General features: G+C 29.5%; 2 long non-coding RNA genes across 3 annotated transcripts in view; both read right to left on the bottom strand.

Moving 5' to 3' along the window:
- The window catches only part of LOC139426212 (uncharacterized), a 31,263-nt gene extending 26,923 nt beyond the window's left edge, over positions 1–4,340 (bottom strand). The window contains exons 1-2 of the long non-coding RNA XR_011637416.2: positions 4,037–4,340; positions 2,051–2,120 (exon numbers count right to left, since the gene is read on the bottom strand). This is a non-coding gene — a long non-coding RNA (uncharacterized LOC139426212). The remainder of the gene's footprint in view (positions 1–2,050; positions 2,121–4,036) is intronic.
- An 11,304-nt stretch (positions 4,341–15,644) lies between these two features.
- Positions 15,645–21,418, bottom strand: LOC147803039 (uncharacterized). Of its 2 annotated transcripts, none has more exons than XR_015429661.1 (3): positions 21,203–21,416; positions 20,148–20,292; positions 15,645–17,355 (listed from the first exon to the last, which is right to left on the bottom strand). It is a non-coding gene; the product is annotated as an uncharacterized LOC147803039 (long non-coding RNA). The 2 variants fall into 2 exon arrangements; XR_015429662.1 differs by lacking the exon at positions 15,645–17,355 and adding an exon at positions 17,489–17,810 and having other exon boundaries at positions 21,203–21,418.
- Positions 21,419–21,687: the final 269 nt, after the last annotated feature.

Genomic DNA, 21,687 nt, shown 5'->3' with positions numbered 1-21,687 from the left:
TCAGAAGGCAATGTGTGATGTAAAACTATGCAAGTCCAGCCGAGAGAGCCCCTCTATATTCTTTGGTTCGAGCCTTGCAATTGCAAAAGTAATCGTGTCTGCACAGTGATTTTGGTTGTGAAGTGGCATAAGTAATATAAACTGTTGGTAAAGAAAGTTACCAGAAATTTAACCTTGTAGAACAGGAAATAAATTGCCTACGATAGTTCAAAGTGTATATTCGATTTTTTGGAGCACCCTGTATTTATTCACGGAAAATATTACAAACTATTTACAATTATAAAAATAATATGGCTGCTGTAATAGTAGTCAACAAAAAGAGCTGAAATAGAACTTGCAAGAAGTCTTTCAAAGTTATATGCTTAGTCTTTCCCCCAGACATTGGTGTTGTCAGATAAAATTTATTTGGGGGAGCGTACTTAAGTCAATATATATATATATATATATATATAAATCGAAATACATCTATAACTTTTTACTTAATGTATGACAAAAACATGAAATAATTATGTTTCACAATATCTTTTACTAACATTCAATACATAATTATGAAAACTGAAACATTTTAATATCATGCAGAGTGTTCCGTAATCTACGTCCTCATATATAATTATAGAATCATCTTTTAGAATTAAGTTTAAATTATATACATGTTAGGAATTCGCAAATTAATATTTTAAAGCGGGAAAAAACGGTATTGAAATCTTAAGAATCACTCTTAAGACAAATGTAATTAAAAACTTTAAAACCAATTAGATTTTATTTTTTAACCATTGTTGAATAGCCGACCCAGTTTTGGGGTTTACCTCCATAACCCAATCCGAAAGACAAGTGAACTCTTGGATCAAGTATAGTATTGGGAGAAATTTATCTTCAGGGAGGACGTTTTGATGGAACTAACCGCATTTGCATTACGCGGAGAGGAAAACCTTAATTATGGTAACGGTGAAGAAGGATGCCAAAAGAGGAAGTTATGTCCTCATGTGATTCCAATGAGATAAAACAGACTCCTAACTTTGTCAAAAACTCATTTCTGCGATGAAATCTAGAATAGTAAAGTAATTCGGAAAAACAACTCTTACACAAGTTTCTAAATTTGTTATAAGAGAAAAAACATGACCTTAGAAGTGGGGTCACCTAGTATTCACATTCACTCAAGTGAATATTAAAAAAAATTATGGTGAATACCATTAAGACGATTTCTGAATGTAAAGGACATTTTCTCATAGCGTAAACTGAGGCGGCTATTTTTGTGGTTCTTTGTGGATGGTGTTGAAGAACAAGGGATGCTTCATAGTATGTATAAATAGTTATCAGTTAAGAGCATGGAGAAAAAATATGGTGCAAAGAGCGTTTTATTACTTATTGAAGGAAATGGCAACAGGGACGATTCTTAGTTCTCTAAACACTTATTTTATTTTTTTATGCAGTGAATTTTATTTTCAATTAATTTTCTTTTTATTATATAATAAATTTCACTATGTAAAAAAAAAAAGGAGAGAGATATAAAAAAGAGAGAAAAAGATATAGAACCTAAAGACAAAGAAAAGAAAAATATTTCCGTGAAATAATGGATGATGGCTATCCTATTATTTGGTAGGACCGAACACCCATGGTTCTGAGGCCCCTGCCAACAAATATACAAATGTAAGCACAAAATCGAACAATATGCTGATTAATTTGCTGAATTATAATACCTAAAGTTACAATAATTATGGATTAGTACTTTAAATCTCTAGAAACGGGCTAAATGGAAGAAAAAAAAATTATAAATGTGTATTAAAAATAAGAAAAGAAGCTTTTCTAAAAATAATTTTCTTGAAATTTTGAATTTTTTTCTAACACCACACAATTACAATCATTTCAGTTACTTTATCGGTATTCAATTAATTTTACAAATTAATTATTGCAATTACTTTATCAGAAAATTATAATTTACAATAACTTAAAATTTTTGAATACTTTTAAATTAGTTGCCATTAACCTGGACAAGCATGGTAAAGGAATGGCATTTTAAAATTTTATTTTAGGCTAATATGAAAATACATACCATCCTGAAATACATTTTTATGGATGGCGATGTCAACAACAGCCATGATCACGATTTTCCTTGTTTTGATCTAAAATATATTTTTAAAATTTTTTTACATGTAGTATATGTAATTTAATTTAGGTAAAATATAATATTTACTGGCAGTTTTGAAATTAAAATGTTATGTAAATTGTTTGCAAAGATTGTTGGTTTAGTACATGACACCTTTAAATAATTATCGAATTGATGAAAATTTCTGATGTGCCCATGAAAGTTATTTTTACATTATAAAAAAATATTAACGATTTTCATAGTATTAGTTGCTTTCCTGGTTTCACTCCCTGGAAAAATTTCTACGTTGCATTTGGGTTTTGTTTCAGGCGTTTTGTTATATAAAATTTCAGATACTAAAAGAATAAAGCTATGTAAGTATTTCTACATTTAATTTCTGTAAAATAAGGGGCAGAAAATGTGTAAATTTGTTGAAGTAAGTAATTTGAATATTTTTAAATTTTATTCTTTATTGTGTCAATTATTACAAGAAATGACCACTTAAAAATTGAATAATTTTAATTTAATATTATAAGAAAGGAAAATTTAAGTTTAAATTTCCACTCAGTTCAAATGTAAATATATAACTTTATAATTATGTAGTGTGGTTTTTATTACATAATTTCAGAATATAAGTAATGAATGTTAATTGTAAAATTAAAAATGGCTTAAGTTACAGCTTTTATAAACAAGTTAAATTAAAATTTTGATAAGAAAGGCTCATTTCTAAAAAAAAATTAAGAATATATTTTTAAATTAATGATTTCAAAATTATTAATAGCAATAAAAGTTGCAATATAGTATTTCTTAATTAAATTTGAAATATTTAAAAAAATCAGCTGAACATAAAATATACTTTGGGGTAAGAAGGAGGAAAATGGATGGTTTGCAGAATTCACTAATATAATTTCATTTAGTATTTCTGTATCGCTAAGAAAATAATGCTTGGAATGACATTATAAAACTATTGTTCTATGCTTTACTGTTTCGCAGCAATACAGAAAATTAAGTAAAATTATGTCGCCCAATTATTCTACTACCATCCATATCTTGCTCTTACTTACTCCAAAAAATAAAAAGCACCGCAAGATAATATCAGAAAATATATATTCTAATATTATATAGCATCAAAACTAATGCAAATAATATTATGGTGAAAGCTAGATAATATTAGTTTACATAGAATCTAATATTATGTAAGGCAGAGCAAACAGCGACCTCTTGTATCTTTCTAAGATTAGAAGTTGTACAAGATAACGTTAAATTTTACCGATTTTCTGATGTTACCTAATATTAGGTGTTACTTGGGTTTCTGGAATACATATACAATAGCTCATCTTTCATGTCAAATGAATTTAAAATGAATCCTGTAGTGCAAAATTTTTTATAAAATTCATAAAGCTTCCGTTACATGACACAAAGTAAACAAAGAACAAATTAAGCAGACTTAGTGCAAAAATATAGGTCAAGGATTTTTAAATTTTTTTTCATAAGTTTTAAAAATTATTACATAAAAATTTTCATTATTTATTTTTTCAAAGAAGCAATTTTTTAAATTATTTTCCCTTTAGCATATTAATGTGTAGTGTGTGCACCAGCTCTTAGTAAGATAATTATCTTACTAAGAGATGATTGATTTTGTTAACAAAATCATCAAATTTGTTAAAATAATCAATGCTACTCACGAGTGCTTTGAAATGAAAACATATCTGTTTTAAATTTTTTTTTTCACTCGAACAAAATGTATAAGATTGCGTTTAAAAGGAATGTGTATGTTAAGATTGTTCATCATGCAAGATTAAAAATAATGAGTGATTTGAGCTAAAATTATATAAGCTATATGATAACAAAAAAATTTAATGGAAAACGATTTTACAATTCTTCATGAAAATTTGAAATGTTACTTATAAACTAAATTAATTATAAATTTTATAAATATAAAAAATTACTTACGAGGTAGATATTTAAGAAATAAATTATAAGTTTAAAATATTTAAGAAATTTAAGAAGATAAATTATAAGTTTAAAATATGTTTAAACGAAAATACGAAATAATTCCATCACTGTGTGCTCGTTATGTTCGGGTCTCTATCTTTTAAGGAATTGGTAACTAATTTTAAACCATAGTTTCTACTACAGAATGGCAACAAGGAAATGATAACGTCGGATCAATGGGCTTTTCGCATTGTGATTGGCTGTTGACTATCACTCATGGTTGCAAGAATTTGGGAAGTTATCGCGTTTATTGTGAATTAAAATAAAAATTTCATTAATTTTGTGCACGCCTGTCTGTGTTCTCGCGTAATCTCGTATTTGGTGTGATGAAACAATTGGTTCATTGATGGATTGTGTTTACATTTATTTCGTAAACAGACACTGGAAAAGAGGAGATTTGTGTTTAAAAAAGAAATTAGGCGAAAATGTTTTCGAATTTTTAGATATTTATAAATGTAACAATAAAAATGAATGTTTTCTTTGCTATGTTTATTATTTGTTTTTAAATAAAAGTATGTCATTTTGATATTAAGAGTATGTTCTTAATACTTTGCTCTTAATACTTTTAAATTAAGTATTCTCTTATAAAAGCTTAGCTGCAATATTTATATAATTTTCTTACATTCTGTTGTAAGGAAAAGAAAATTCGGATCTAAATTAAAAGAATAATTATGCCATGTAATGTCTAATCATCCTATGCATATTTCCTAACATTTGTACTTAATTATTAAGCATTATAATTGTAACATAAAAAATAATTCTGGAGTAAAGTTCAAATTGATGTTTAAGTGTTTATATATTATGTTTATTCGACATTAAAAGTGTTTCTACTTCTAACATTTTATAAATGAATTTGTAACTCGCAGTTTTAATAAAATTATCGCTAGTTAATAAAACTATGGCAAGAGAAAAATTATCGGTAAAATTTTTATGTGGTTATCAATTATTATATATTTATTTGGAAGTAATGAAAAGTAATAATATATTTGTGAATCTAAGCACATCATGATAAGCAATAATATTGAAATGATAAAAATTCTGTGGAAATAACAATAATATTGGAAATGAAAAAAATTCATGTTACATGAAATTTATTTTCGAATAGTTGACTACTTACTTTCATGATGATAGATTAGATTTTTGATTACATATTATTTACTGCTGTGTATTAAGAGTTAGGTCAAATGTGCATCAAGTGGCAGTATAAAAATGTTGCTTTTTTTAAACTTACCACTGCTTTATTAGAAAAACAATTTTGTAACAATCAAATAATAAATATATAAAAATCTATATTTGAAGCATATAAGAGTAAAATTTTTTATTTTTTGATTTAGAAACTATCAATCAAAAAGATCCTTTAAAATTTGAATTATATTTATATAATAAGTAGAAAGAAATATTAGCAAAGGAAAAATTTCATAATGAGTCATTGAACAATATATCAATCACTTTTGAACTGACCCCCCTACTATTTTAATGAAATTTGGTGGAACATGCACACATGATAAAGTAAACAATTCGAACAGTTTTTAATTTGAAATTTGCCCAAGTTATAAACACTTGAAAAAATAAAATTTTCACTGAAAAAACCACTAACTTGCATACATATAAATAACTGTATTTTTTTTTTACTTAAAAAAAGTTACTTTAAGAACTTTTATTTTATAAGTTACTTTTTTTTTACTTTAGAAGAAAGTAAATGGTGTTTAAAAAAAGATTTGAAACACCATTGCAATAAACCTTTCATTTGATACCTTATATGACTTTCTGAGGCTAGGTCAACTTTCAAAGCAACCTGATTTGACCTGTGATATGTGGTCTCAAAGAATTATGAAAGAAATATTTTTTTTTTTGACTACAACATTCTTCTACACCTTTCAAATTTGTAGTATAGAAATTGAAACTTAAAAAAAAAAAAAAACATTAATTATTGCAAACCAAAATTTTTATTAATTGAAAGTGGTATGCTGTACAACTTTTTTCCCCTTTAAGACATTTCATACAATATACATGGAAAACTGAGTAAAAAGCCTAAAATTCTTAAACCAATATATAAATCAATGATCATTCATACCAAAAGTAGTATTTATCCCATACTTTTGTCTCCTAAAATGTATCGAAAATAACATTTTTATTTTTAGCAAGTGTATTATATTTTTCTTATTAAAAAATGGTTTACCTTTTGATATGCAAAAAATATGTGAAATAGTTACAAGATATGAATAACATTTATTTCATAGAAAATATTTTTTTAAATTATGATTATTAACTCTGTTACAATATGTTATGAACAGAATTAGTAATTTTTTAAACATATAAGCATTATAAAATTTTATGAAATAGTTAGGAATGATGTAGTGCTATTTTTTTGTTAATTATTTTATCTCATTAGACGGTATGAAAAAATCTTAACCTGTTGTTGTTACCTTCTAAATGATCTGTGATTTATTTACTTTCAATATCAAAGGCTTCTGTGGGTACGAGTATGACAGTGAGGGTCCATGAGGCTGTAGAAAACGTATCTTAACTTCTTCGTAGTTTATATTTACATCTAAAATACATCGTATCCACCATTGTCTGTACTGCAAAATTACAACATACCCTCTAATATCTTCTAAGAGCAGTTCTAAAGGATGTAACACCACTGACTGGATCTTACTTTCAGATGAATTTTAATACATTTTCGTTTTAATTGATGTGTGGCTTTCGTGTCTGTTTTCATATATTTTTTTGTGTACCGGAGATTGTGTGGCTTTTCAAAAAAGTGTCTCTATTTCTCACAATCATAATATGATTTTATAATACACAAAATTTGTTTATTGAACACAATATTAAAAAGTGTAAATAATTTACTCTAATTTTAATTTAATTTTTACTCTAGTTTTTTTTAAAATTTTTTATAGGATTGTTTTGTGTTGAATGAATATCTAATTTAAATTGGTCTAAATGTTGCTAGAATATATATATATAGAGATTTTTTTTTCTGAAAAAGTTATGTATGAATGCTGAAACATGAAGGAAGAAATTTTTTTTACAGTACAACTATCGTTTTATGTTAAAAGGGCATTTATTTTTTATGCTTTGTTCAGAAACATAAAGAGACCAAAGAACATCTTAAGGGATTGTGGATCTCATTTCAAATCAGCTTAAGTAAATAGAATTAAATTGTTTTTTATTATTTGAATTAACAGTATTTGTTTATGCTTACATGGTTACTACTACTTTATAGCCTAAAATAATAATTTCTTGTTTTGTAATCAAATGGAGAAGTGTATTATTTCTTCTTAGTCTAAATCAACTACAGTTTAAATGGTCATAAAAAGTATATTTAATTCTTAATTTATTTACCATTTGTATCAATGTTAATGTACTCAAAGTTTGGTATGAAATAAAACCTAATATAAAAAAGAAGCTGCTTTTGTACATAGTCTTAAAAAAAAGCTACAAGTAAAGTAAAGTTTCATTTTTTCATAACATGTTACACATATATAATTTTTTATCATGGCTAAAATAAATTTTCATAAATTTAATACAGAAAATGAGATTTGTTAAATATTTAGTTAATTTTTTACTCATGAAAAAAATATATATATATAATTTTTATTTTATTTGCATGTATAGAATTGGCCTTTTATGTATAATCTGCACTAAGGCTCTTTCTCATACTGTTTAGCAGTTTTGGAATTTTGACATTTTTTTCAAAAAAATTATTGAATATAGCTTTTTTTATTTTATTTATTTTTGTCATTTCTTAGATGACCCTTTGACTATCCTTGGGCTGCAACCCGCAAACAGTAAGCCTATACTTATCCCCATGATTTATGCATAGAATAAAAAGGCATACCCCATTAATTTAACAGTACTTTTTATTATTTATTTTTAATTGTTTATTTGTAAAATCGCTGTTTGAACTCTAATGCACCATTGAAAAAGAATTTCCTTAGAGCATGAGTGGTGAGTTTTCATTGATTATTACTAAGGAAAATAGTGATGTTAACTGGTAATCAATAAATAATGTTTCAATTTTGATTTGCTACGTTTTATATATGGATTAATTGTATTTGAAGAGAAGTGTGCTTAGGATAAAGCTCAAACTGGACTGACTCTTTCTAGATGAAATTTCAGTTATAGTTTAATGACAGCATTACCAGAATCGACTACACTGTTCCAAACATCAATGATATTAAAGAAAGCTCATCAATATTTGCAACATGCCTGATAAACCTAGTATGAAACACAAGGATAAAAGCAGCAGAATTTTATTTATTTACTTTTTTTTTTCCCAGAGTGCCTTCGACATTCTAAATGCTCCTCAATATCGTTTGAACACTAAGTTGTTCTTTTTTTCGTAAAATCTATGCAACTTTTTACAATAGCTCATTCTAAAGAGCGGTCGAAAATATGAGCACAAATGCTATGGCAATTCGCATTTCCGTCGTATCTATGAAGTTAAATTCAAGAATTTAAAAATATTTTCACATTACAGTAAAATTTATTTGTCCGAAACTAATGTTGAAGTTCCTTTAAGAATTAAATATTATTTGTATTTTATTCATTAATGATTATAAAAAGAAGTGTATTTTAAGAGGTATGAAACATTTTATATCATTCTTAACATCATAATTTTTCAACATAATTTTGAAGAGACGTAGTAATTACAAGAAGTTAAAAAATGATATTTTTAAATTTTAGGTATTAGAAAAGCTATTTATCTTATTAAAATTTAAATTTGATTGTGAAAATTACCTAATTAATAATCACGTAAAATACTGTATATCATACAGGGTGTTCTGTAATTACATCTAACACGTTGTGAAAGCTGCAAATTGATATTTCATAGAAGAGAAAAAATGACAACTTCATCGTATCAGTTAAATTAATTGGTAAATAGGCGGTATGAAAAATAGAAAACCAGTTTGAATGGCCGATGACACACGAACGTGTTAAGTTTTAATCGCCTTCTAAGTTTTGTTTTCTCTAGTAATCACAAGTTTTTAGTCAATCCCACCTTCATCAGTCGTGATTCATTAAATTTTGATTTTTTTTTCCTTGCCTAAATATTAATTTATGATCCTTATAGTGTGTTCCCCTTTTTTTTAATTAAATTTCATCAAGGATTTTAAAAATATACATTAAGGTTGAACTTTATGAAATGCCCTGTTTAAGTTGAAACCTTTTATTGTTTTTAAATGAAATTATTACGACAACCAGTTTCGACAACAATGATTGTAATAGGATGATTTGAATGCAGTCATCCAACTCCATCCAAACTCAAATATGTTATGCAGTTTAAGTAATGATATTTAAGAGCTTTAAATCTACTCTCAAAAAAAAAAAAAAAAAATCGGGATATTACTGAAAAATATTGTGATTGGAGCGCGTGGTTTTTATTTTACTTCATAATCGTCGTTCAACAGCCGACCCAATTTTGGGTTTACTGTTACCAATGTTCAACAACGTCGCCTTGTAATTTTGTACCCAATCCAGAAGACAAGGGAACTCTTGGATCAAGTGTCGGGAATTTTTTTTTTATTGAAACTAACCCGCATTTGCGTTACACGAAGAAAAAAACCACGAAATCCTATAATCCGTCTACCGTGGAGGATATTTTGCATCAGCACTGTAGTAGGTGCAAGCCGGGTGCGGAATTCGTATCGACCAGCCATTATTGGGATTCGAATCTGGTTCACCTCATTCGGAGGCGAATACTCTTTCCCTTGGTTCCATCTTCACTGAGTATTAACTCTACAGGATGTTCTAATTTTATTGATTGGTACCAATTTTATTGTTTTGTCTAAATTTAGTCATCTTCAAAATGTAAATAGCAATGCGATCGTAATTTAAGGAAATAAACGGTTTTTTTCTCTTAATCCGCAATGATTAATGAGAAGCAACCATGAGGGTTGATCAGCAACGTAAACAAGGGGCGGAACTTTCCAGTTTTTAATTATAAAATTACAAAACTACGGAGTTGAACATTAGTGGTCGTAAACCCAAAAATTGGATCAGCTGTTCTACGACGGATATAAAATAAAATAAAATCTATCTATTATAGGCCTGGATAGTAGGGCACTGAACCCATGCCCAAGAGTTCGTGGGTTCATCCACAGCCGGCCGAGGACTGCCCGTGTAGTAAATGGTGACTGATGCAAGTTAAATCTATCGAGTTGCAAAGTCCTCCATGTTCCTATAACAATTCAATACCTCTGAGGGTACTGAAACAAAAATTTCCTTGTCTTCTGAATTTGTTCAAAATTACAAGGTTACAGAGTTGAACATTAGGAGTCGTAAACCTAAAATTGGGTCGGCTGTTCAACGATGGTTATAAAACAAAATCTATATTTTAAATAAGACGAGTGAAAAAGTCTTTCTCACAGTTCAAATAAGGGGAAAAATCAAAACTGTTACTCGAGTAACCAAAAGTAGATTACAAGACAGGATGTGAATATTAAAGTGCAAGAGCGTTTAGTTTAGAATAGTAAATTAAGAAAAAGACTTTGACAAAGGAATAACATAAAAAGATTAGTTGAAGCGCTTTATGTTACACACACACATATATATATAGGGAGGGGGGAGAGACTCCCCCCACTCTATAGTTACTGCCGCGGTCATAATTTTACTTCTTATAATCTTAGCTTAACTAAATTAAGCCGAAGGAAAAAAATGTAGCTTTCACTTAAACTAAACTCAGTGGCGCGACAGCCTCTAGGGGGCCAAGGCCTACTGGGCCCATCTCAGTTTTCTTGACATTGGGCTCTGGGGTACAGGAGCAGATGTTCCAGTTAGGTGGTCAGCCGAACGCGGAACCCCAAGTGTTTAGTTCCCAAGCATGCTTGGTACTCATTTGTCTACCCACTTAAGGGATGAAAGGCTGAGTCAACCTTGCCCGGCCTGAGGATCGAACCCAGGACCGGTGGCACGGGAGCGCAAAGCACTACCACTCAGCCACCGGGCGTCTAGCTTTAACTTAAGATAATTTAAAATCTGTTCTCCTATTTATATCCAATTATGTTAGAGGCTATGTGTCCTTTTCGCTCGCACTCACTTGTTTTTTCCTATATTTTAAAAACATGAATGTAATTATAAATGGATGCAGAATTTAACAGAGTATTTATAGTTTGTCTAAGCTAAGAACTCCCCCCGCCACATGGTCTGAGGCCGTCTGCTGCTATGGATACAAGAATAGCGTATTCCAGGGAAGGTAGCTAGCCGACCGGCCTGTGGAGGGGTTAGGGAACTGCCTTTGCACCAGAAAGGTTCTGGGATCGAATCCCGGGCAAGGCATGGATGTTCTTTTCTTCTCTGTACTATCTGTCCTTACTGTGGGAGCAACGTTGGCCCACCTAATATGGTGCCCTTGTAAGAGAGGCCAACAAATCTGCCCTGTTAATGTCCGAATTGACGAACAATGTTAACACAGCAGGGCATTGGGGGGGAGGGAAGGTAGCTTCTCTTCACTCTAGGGCTAACACAATAGACTGGAAAAAAAGTCCTCTTACTCTCGCTGAATCTTAGCTAAAATCTGTCCTAAGCAATGACCCCACATCCCTTGAAATATTTAGACCTCGTTACCATAGTCACCGCCAAGGGTCTTGACAAATGGCTAGGCGAGTTTTTACTTTAGACAAACTATACATTAACTAGTTCATTAAACATTTTTTTAGAAAAAATTGCACGTTGAGACATAAAGGTTTGCCACCCCTGGACTAAACCATCCGACAGAGGGCAATGAAATTTGGCATACTAATAGTTCGTCGCACGAAGGTTACTGTTCACATTAAAACATTATATTACAAACCGTTCGAGCGAAAAACGGATTGGAACTTTCTTGCGTCATGTCCACTTAATTACATGTCGGATAATCGAATAACAAGCTTACACGAATGGAACCAAATCATTTTGTATGCAACTAATGTTAAACTTCCCCGTTTAAACTGACATTCTTTGTTTTTTGTCCCCGCCTAATTGCATGAAGAAGAGGTACTGAAATGAAAAAAATTTGTTTATTTTGGAGAAATGCTTCACTAACTAAAATGAAATTTTCGTTTTTCAGTTAAGATAAGGATACAATAGGTGGTCACTTCAAAAGGGTCCTGTTCATTAGTTGGTCTAAACAGGTGTTTAGGGGTAAAATTGAAAAAAAAAAATCTAATCTTGCTGCTAGTTATACATTGAAGTGAGCGACGAGTGTTTTACCCCTCTTTGAATTATAGTTTGTTTACGGTAAGAACTCCCCCCGCCACTAAATCTGAGGCCGTCTGCTGCTAAGGAAACAAGAATAGCGAATTTCAGGGAGGGTAGCTTCTCTTTACTTTAGGGCAGTGTTTCCCAAACTTATGACTTTTGTGTACCCTTTCTAAATTTTTCGTAATGCTGTGTACCACTAATAAAAAAATGAGTGTATTTTTTACTATAAAAAAAATTGCACAAAAGTTACAAATCACAACTGGCTGTTGACACCACTAATTATTAACTGCAAACTCCGCAAAAAATAGAAAATAGAAAAATACGTAATCGTAAATTTTCATGGCTAGCTTTGTTTTTAAATAAGTTTGTTTGAAATTTTCGTTTATTGCAAGATATTTCGCATAAGGACGCGTACCCTCGCTAAACTGGTCCCGTACCCCTGGGGGTACGCGTACCACACTTTGGGAAACACTGCTTTAGGGCAATATGAAGAAAAATGATTCCCTTTCTCTCCCCCACCCGAGACAAAATATATCCTAAATAGTGACCCACACCCCTATTTGAAATAGTTATACCTTGTTACCATAGTCACCCCCACAGGTCCAGACGAATAGGGGAGTTCTTACTTTAGACAAATTGTACTTACTTACACATCATTTAGAATTTTAAAAAGGTACAGAGTGATTTGTTTTGTAGTCAAGATTTGTGGTCCCCTCCTGGTGCGCTATTAGCTTTCATAAGAAAAAATTTCAAAAACGTAACAAATCAGTATACAGTGTGTCTTTCTCTTAAGTAAGAATAATTATTGCTTAATCCAGAGAATAACTCTGAGAATGATTGCAAGTTCAGCGAGAAAAGGATGGATTTGAATTAATAGAGGGGGGGGCAATGAATCTGGGAAACGATATATTAAAAAAAATTCCAAACTAAAACAGCTCATTAATTTGGAAATTCTCAAGACGAGGTTAGAAAAAAAAAATTTAAAATAAATAATCTGACTATACGTTTGAGAGGAATACGCAATTATTCATGAAAGTCTTAATAGAAACTGAAAGGGAAAATCTAATTTTGATAAATTGACAAATTAAACGGGTATAAAAATAGTCTTCAATTATAGATTTTTTCGGAAGGGATCAAATAATATTTTAGTACCTATATATTATACTATTCACTAATATTGATTTATTTTTATATAACTTTAAATGACATTTATATTTTATGATACTAACACAGATACTATTAATCAAAATTGTTTATTGATCATAAAACTAAGTTTATTTAATCAAAACACTATAATTTGCATTAAATACCATTAAAAATAAAATTTCGCAGAAATTTAGGATAGAATATTGCACTATCCTTTTAATCGAATAACCCGCTCAATTGCATAGATTTGGCTGGAACTGATGATATTCCTTTAAGCGGGGTTGACTGGTTAAACCTTAGCCGTTGTTTCCTCAAAAATCTTAAACATAACATTGATACTTTATAGCTCTATTTAATAACAATAAAAAAGAGTTATTGCTTGTACTTTATTTAGTTTTTTCTTCTCGCTACGTCATAATTTCAATCAACAACAGTTCCGCAATTGACTGATTGTTGACACGTTCTCAGCAGATCACCGAAGTCGAGCATAACTGGCTGCTGTCAGCGTGCGGGTGAAAAACTACTTGGATCAATCTGTGAAGGGACCGAGGGTGTGAGGTATTGGTTCTCGTTAAAATGTTATACGTAAGTACTTGACTTCACGCGCATGTCGTCTGTCTATCGAAGCGAAGGGAGCCTCACCTCGGCAGAGTTCAAAATTGTGATGGCATGTCTTCAGATGATTGTCAGGAATGTTTACCAGACCGTTACCAATAGCCCATTGAGCAGCTTTAGTGCGACGTAAACAACAACAATGAAAAAAAAAAAATTTACGTGGTAGCACTATGTCACCAAATTATCTCTGAAGTTATCTGAAATCACGTATTTAATTTTACACGTCTGTCAAAATGTGTTTCGGTATAAGTAAATAATTTAAAAACAGCGGTAATTAAAATTAAAAAAAAATTCTTTTGCAATGAAAGGCAAAATTAATGGGAAAGTGGTACTAATTTGCTTAGGAAAAACGTAGAAAATTACTTCAGTTTTATTAACAGCTGTCCCTCTTTTCTTTTTCTCTGGCCTTTTAATTCCTAGTAAGAATATATATATTTTTTTTGGTATTCTCTCTTTAAAAATAAAAAGTCAAACAGCTGATAATAAATATTTGTTAGATTACGGAATTATATATTTTACTGAAATATAAAATTCAAAATAATTAGTTTGGAAAAATCTTTTTTTGATTCATATTCAAAAATGTATTAATGATTTTGTAAATTAAAGAAGTTTCAATTATAAATAACTGTTTCGCTAAGATTTAAATAACTGCATATTAGTTAAATTGTTTGGAAGTGAACCGCGTTTGAAATATTTGACTTTTTATGCAGGAAAAGACATGGTGTTTCACGTTATATTTCATCTCACCAAATATTATTAAACTTCTAAATTTATTTCTCACCTATCCTGACATGAATAAATACAAAGAAATAATGAAAAAAAAATATATTTAATGAAAATTCTGAGTCAAAGTGTTAATGCTGACGCTCAGTTCATTTAAGTAATGTAATAGATGCATATTGAAATACTAAAAAGTAAGCCATTATGTAATAAGCAACATTTATGGAGTTCAGGTACTTATTCGTATAGATTAATCGTAAACAAGCGCCATACTATTATTGTCGCCAATGATGCTTAATTAATATGGGTAATTCCTATTATATAAATTAAAAAAATTACTTATTTACAAAAATTCCAAGTTAATGGTTAATTTCGATATTATGCCTAGTAATGTTGAATACAGTTAATCTCAATTTTAATGGGCTGAACAACAAAAAACAGGTTTTGTTATGTTTTTGCTTATTAATTTTGTCAGTATATACCGTTCAGTTTTGTCCACGATTTCATTGGGTTGTTCAGTAACGAGTTATTGTTTTTTTGATTTTATTAATCCTGTTCGAAGAGTGGATATTTAGCTAGTTGAAAATAAAAAAAAGTTGAATTACAGTTCGTTAAAAATAAGTTAACTAACGCTTTTCGTTTCCCGAAACTCTTGTTTTTTTCTCAGGTCAAGAGCTAGCCCTTGTACAATATTTTAGTCAAATAACTTCTAAACGTACTATTGGACGTATTTTCAAAATTTTAATTAAATATAGTAGCATTAAATTCTAACTTGAGATTCATTTAAACTGAAATAGTTGCAGTGTTATAGTAGTAGCACCTTGGATACATATGTACTATAAAATAGTATCTTTCTCTTGATATACATCTTCAAGAAAGAATAAATAAATGAGATAAATTTTCTTTTGAATATATTTATTTTTAGTGGTAAGAGTACAACATATGTAAAAAGTATAAAAAAGGAAGAAAAAAAAATTATTCAAGTTGGATCTGAGAATTTGAAGCACGTATATTTGTTTTTGTTCTTACACAATAGACAGAGTATGGTAGCTAGCTTGACTCTATGAAGGTGCTTGCAGATGCAATCATATAAGGTCTATGACCACTATCAGTGGCATCATCCTGAGAAAAAGAGCAGCTAAGTCTTTCTTTATAACTATTGCATAGCTGCCAACCTTATGAATCAAAAATGAGGAACACTATATGCGACAAAATTATACGCACTAATTACGAGAGTAAGATAAAAATTTAATTATTAAATCATAACATTAATAGACATACATTTAAATATGTAAATTAGTAAAACAAAACTATAAACACTATCTTTTGTGGGAAACTTATAATATTAATGTTTTATAATTAGGAATACCGGTATAATATATTAAAAACAAACATTACCTATTAATATATAATTATTTATCTCCAAATTATAAAACACTGGTAAATAATAATCTACATCATAAACAAATATTTCTGATGTAAGTGTTTAAATACTACAAAAAAAAAATTTCCAAAAATAATAATTTAGTGAAATAATCAGCAACAGACAGCTATTGGAATAATATTTTCCAATAAAAAGCTACTAAAAATTACTTTAGCACAATAATCGCAGGATGCATGCTTGTGGCGATCAGAAAAAAGGATTGGTTTAAAATCAAAAATTTTATGAAAATTCAGAATTTTTATAAAAATATCAGATTGGATTTAAAAAGTAGGAACAAATCCGAAAAATTCTGAACAGTTGGCAGCTATGCTATTGTCTGCTTAGTCAGCTGTAAAATAAAAGCATTTTTCTAGATAACAAAATAGAAATCATGTTACTTTAAAATTCTACAGTGGATCAGAATCCAATCAAAGACTTCAGTTATATTAATAACTGACAACCGTGCCGGAAAATAAAGAGCTTAATTATTTTTATGAATTTAAAAAATATACAATTATATTTAATACATATAGCAAAATCAATGACTGAAATGTTATCTTGTTACGGTACAGAGATATTCTTCAAACTAAATGAGACTCTGCATAAACCATTGTAGAAAATCAAGTCCTGGTAAATATATCTCACAGAAAAGCTTTAAGCAGACAATGCTGTGAGACCATTCCCCGGGACAAACATGAATCATCAGCAGAATCCACGCAAAAGCTAGAAGAGAACAAGTTGCTTCAAATTAATATTGTAATCAAGATACCTTGTTAAGATTTCAACCAATGGTTAAGTATATAGATAAAAGCACAACTCTTCAAATTGTGAATCTAATAAAGGATTGCATACATTAGTTTGAATCAATTTGAATTACAGAGTGAAAGAACTTTTAGCACAGAAGTATAAGTTTTAAGTTATAAGCACAGATTAACAGAAATTTTTTTATTATTATTAAATCTGGCATATCCATCTTTCTCCACGCATATGGCATACTTGCGACACTTTCAGAGTGGTCTCACAACTCTTTTGGGAGGAAGCATCACTCAAACTCATACTCGGGGATTTGACACATCTGTCACTTTAAAATCAAGACATAAAAAAGGAGTGTAAATTATTGCAACATTAGCTTTGTTGCTCAATTCTTTCTTTTTGCAGATCCCCAATTTAGTCAGGTTACTTACATCTGAAAGAGAGGGAAAGTGTCTGATTAATATTATTTAATATTTCTATTGCAGCATCAATCAGGGTTTACATATAAAGACTAATGGCTTTAAGAACAAGACAACCACAGGACATTACATCACAGCATTTAATAGTTAGTCACAGCATAGATTTTTTTATATTTTCTTTACACAACATAAATGACCCCACAGCCAATTGTTCAGTTGGTGTGTGCACTGTTGAGTCACCGTTTACCCTAGAGACAGCCACGTAGGCTTCTTAAAGGCACGAGTTCATGATGGATCATGGAATGTGCATGTTGTGTTATCCCCACGCTGACTTTTAATGATGAGCCAGTACATGTTGATGTGTTTGTCCATTGTTCAGGTTTGATTGCACTGTTCTCAGTTTTTTAGTATCTAATCATCTAAATTCTGTCGACATCACCAGTTCCTTAATGAATATTATTTTCTAAACCTTTTACAAGAATAAAAAATAAAATCATAAATTAATTTTCTAAACTTTTTAGTATCTAGATCAAACATTAAATTAGCTTTTATTTAGAATGCAATAAATGCCACTGATAAAAACAAAAGTAATAAATATTTTTGAAATAATCAAAGTTAAAGAATATATATTATTAATAAAAGAGGAATATACTAACTGGTAGGGCACTGTCTTTTCCTTAACCACGGTGTGATTAAAGACAAATACTGATAAACATTAAAAGATCATTTAATTCATTCTGACTTTAATTATTTTATTAATACTGTAATAATTTATAAACAGTGCTGTACTAACAGTAAACAATCCATACTATAACAATACAGTTGGGGAAAAAAGAATCACAACGATTAAGGTATAATGCCACTGTTAAAAATATACAATTCTCCGAATAATCAAAACATTATAGTAATAAAAGAGAAAGATACTAACTGAGACACTCATATTAGCTTCTGTTAAGTCTAGATCTCATTTAAGCTAACAAAGAATAGAATTAGATCAATCTCCGTGCAATCTAAAATTTTTTATAATCTCTTTTAGTGTTGAACATATACCCATTGCTATTTAGAAATAGCAATTGGCATTATTCATTAGCGTTATTAGCATTATTCATTTAGTATATTTTACCAAAGGCATTTAAAGTGGAAGAGTATTTATAATTCAGGTACAATGCTCTAAACAATCTTCCCTCTGTCCTTTAAGGGTAGAACCAGAATCATTGAGAGAGAGAACTAGTCATAAAATATTCTATTGCATCTAAAAAATTTTCTGCATTGTGTAAAGTAGCACAGATAAGAATATTAGAAAAAAACACTCTCTACTGAATATTTTTCTTTACAGCATCATAGTACTAAATCTGTTCAAGTACTGTCAGGGATCTGTCCAGACATTCTGTAAAAGGTCCGTATTTGTAAAATTGGAAAAAAATTACTTGTAATTTGTGAATATAAAATAAACGTTAAGTCACATTCTTTCAACCAGGGTCCTGCTTTTGTGAATTTGTGCAAATAGGGTCTGTTATTGCAAAAAAAAAAAAAAAAAAACTTTTTCAAGGAGTTTTTAAATTGTAAAGACTTACAAGATTATGTCCAACACTGTAAAATTATAATTAAAAAAATTAAAATTTAAAAAATAAACAGCAATAGCTGCTACTAAATTAGAGATGCTACATACAAATATTTGGTATTTTGCCTATACTGCTGAACGCAGAATATTCATTTCGGACGAATAAAGGAAGAAGTGTCTGTCGAAGACAAAATTTATTTAGATTACATCTGTCGTTCTCCCCCCCCCCTGGGAAGGGCTTATTCGATTAACAAAACAATAATGAAAATAAACGAATTTGTGAAGGGTCTGAGTAAAGGATAAATTATTTTGTGAAATGTCCGTTTTTATGAAAAGATATTTTGTGAATAGTTCGTTAACGGACCCAAATCTCTGATATCTGACTGTGACTACTCTTTCTTATTTGTATGGGATGAGTTCTGGTTATCTGGCTAAATGTCAAGACAAGATTACAATATTTTTATATTATTAGTATATAAAGTTGTGTATAAATACACTTCTTTTTTAGCAACTTTGCTATGCATTCTTCAAAGATGTTTGCCAGTTGAATATGGCCCTGGCAGTTTAAATGTATGTGATCTTAACCAATACATTCATCCACAGATAAAGCTGATTCACAGAACATTAGCCCAAGTAAAATTCACAAAGTTTTAATTACTTCATTGAATCGCTTTATAGTGACGTTTTCAAGATTAACAAAATGTTGATGCATACGCTGATCTTTCAGCAAGAGAAATTTCTAAACTCTTCGTTCGAGAAAAACCACTCGGAAATATTTCTGTATTGTGATCTGTCGTGCCAACTACAATCGCCAAGGTGCTAAACAGATTTTAAACTTGTAAATTTTATAACAAAAAAAAAACACATGTAGATAGTTGTCCGGGGGTGGTTACGAGTTATACCTTCTGAGTTCCCTTCTCTTTTTATTAGTTCCTGGCGGCTGGCTACCCAGAATTATTCTTCCACAGATAACCAAACAAAATCTCCCCAATAACCCCACAAATTTTATTAACCACACAAGCCAGTTTTTTAAAGTTGGGCATTGTACCCAATTGCACATCATTAGTTGCTTTATTTTTAAGAAAAGCAAAATAAATTATTATTTTATAGCACAACCATAAGTAATATTAATAAAAAAATAAATAAGTATCTGAATTAGAATAGTTACACAAGATACTAACAATGCCAACAAATGGTTTAGATACATAATCATTAAATATGTAAATAAATTACATTTCAACTTACCAACATGAATTAAGACAAAAACACAATCGTCCCTTCACAACTGCACACTTAATTTGTCCACACCGATTCCAGGGTGTGCAAACATCGATATCCCATTTTCATTCAGCATTTAAGTAATTAGCCAAATACTTCTCCAAGGAATCACCTAGTAAAAAAGTATTTTATGAAGAGAAAGAAGAAATATGAAAAGTTTGCTTTACATTGTCCACGTAAACTGTCAAAAATCTTAGGGTAATGAAAAAAATACAAATATAGATATAGTTTGAGAAGTTAAATAATTGAAAAAATTCAATTTCATATTAATATCCAATAAAGATAACTTAAATTTAAGATAACTTGCTAATCTGAATTATCTTCTAATTTATTATAGTACTTGTATTATGTATTTTAAATAAAACAAATTATTGAGTACAAATTGTTTTGCACATAATTGTGATACACCTATAGAATAAAATTTTTTTTTGAAAGTATGCATGCTCATAATTTATTCAATAGTTAAGACAACCTAAAAGAATAATAATGAATGCAGTAACTGTGAATGAAAATGATAAATATTATCTAAATTTGTTCCATTTCTCTCAGAATTTTTTTTTAGATTAGTTTACAATAAAATTGAAACAAATTATTTTAGACATGATCAAAACCCTCTTCACTATTTTTAAGAAAATTCAATATTAATCTTTCTATATATAATAAATTTTAATTAGCAATATATTTCATAGAAAAAAAAGATACCTCTATATTATGTCACTAAAATAAACATAAATCAAGTAATTCAACTAAATGAAATTTCATTACTAAACTGCTTCACACAATTTCGGCAGATCAAACAAAGGATTTCTAAGGAAGCAGAGAAAAACTTTGATAAATGAATTTTTATAACGATTTTCTTAAAATACATACATTTTACAAACTATTTACTTTAAAATCTAACGCGTGGTATTCACAGATATTTAATAAAATTCATTAATCTTTTTAAAAATTTCATGTAATTTTTTTATATACTGCTATGAAACGTACACTAATATTATAAATCTTTAATTAATAAGAATTACCTGTAATTAAAACTTTCATGATGATAAAATATGAAATCCCGCGCAGCCAAATACAGAAAATGGCTTCCTCTAACAATAGCTTTTGTTTAAACAACGCCAATTGCTTTGGCGAAAAAGTTTGGTCACACAATCAATATAGGGTTATAAGAAGATTGATGGATAAAAGCTAGCGTCAAGCTCACTCCGCCCAGTTACCAATTCCTAAATTGACCAAATATCGTTATGTTCGAACGGACTCATTTAACTTTTAATTTCTTTTATTGTCTGAAGGAAACGATAATTTATTTAGAGTTTTGAGAAAGTGCACACTTTTGGTAATAGATATTTAAGAGTATTTGACTCAAAAATTATTTACGTTATACAAAAAGAGTCTGGGTGTGGCGGGTCTCTATCTTTTAAGGAATTGGTAACTAATTTTAAACCATAGTTTCTACTACAGAATGGCAACAAGGAAATGATAACGTCGGATCAATGGGCTTTTCGCA

This window comes from Parasteatoda tepidariorum, chromosome 10, assembly GCF_982258835.1.
Source record: "Parasteatoda tepidariorum strain Cologne lab strain chromosome 10, Ptep-v5.0, whole genome shotgun sequence".
NCBI classification, from domain to species: domain Eukaryota; kingdom Metazoa; phylum Arthropoda; class Arachnida; order Araneae; family Theridiidae; genus Parasteatoda; species Parasteatoda tepidariorum.
Note: the sequence above shows the minus strand (reverse complement) of the source record. Positions and strands in the feature narration are given on the sequence as shown.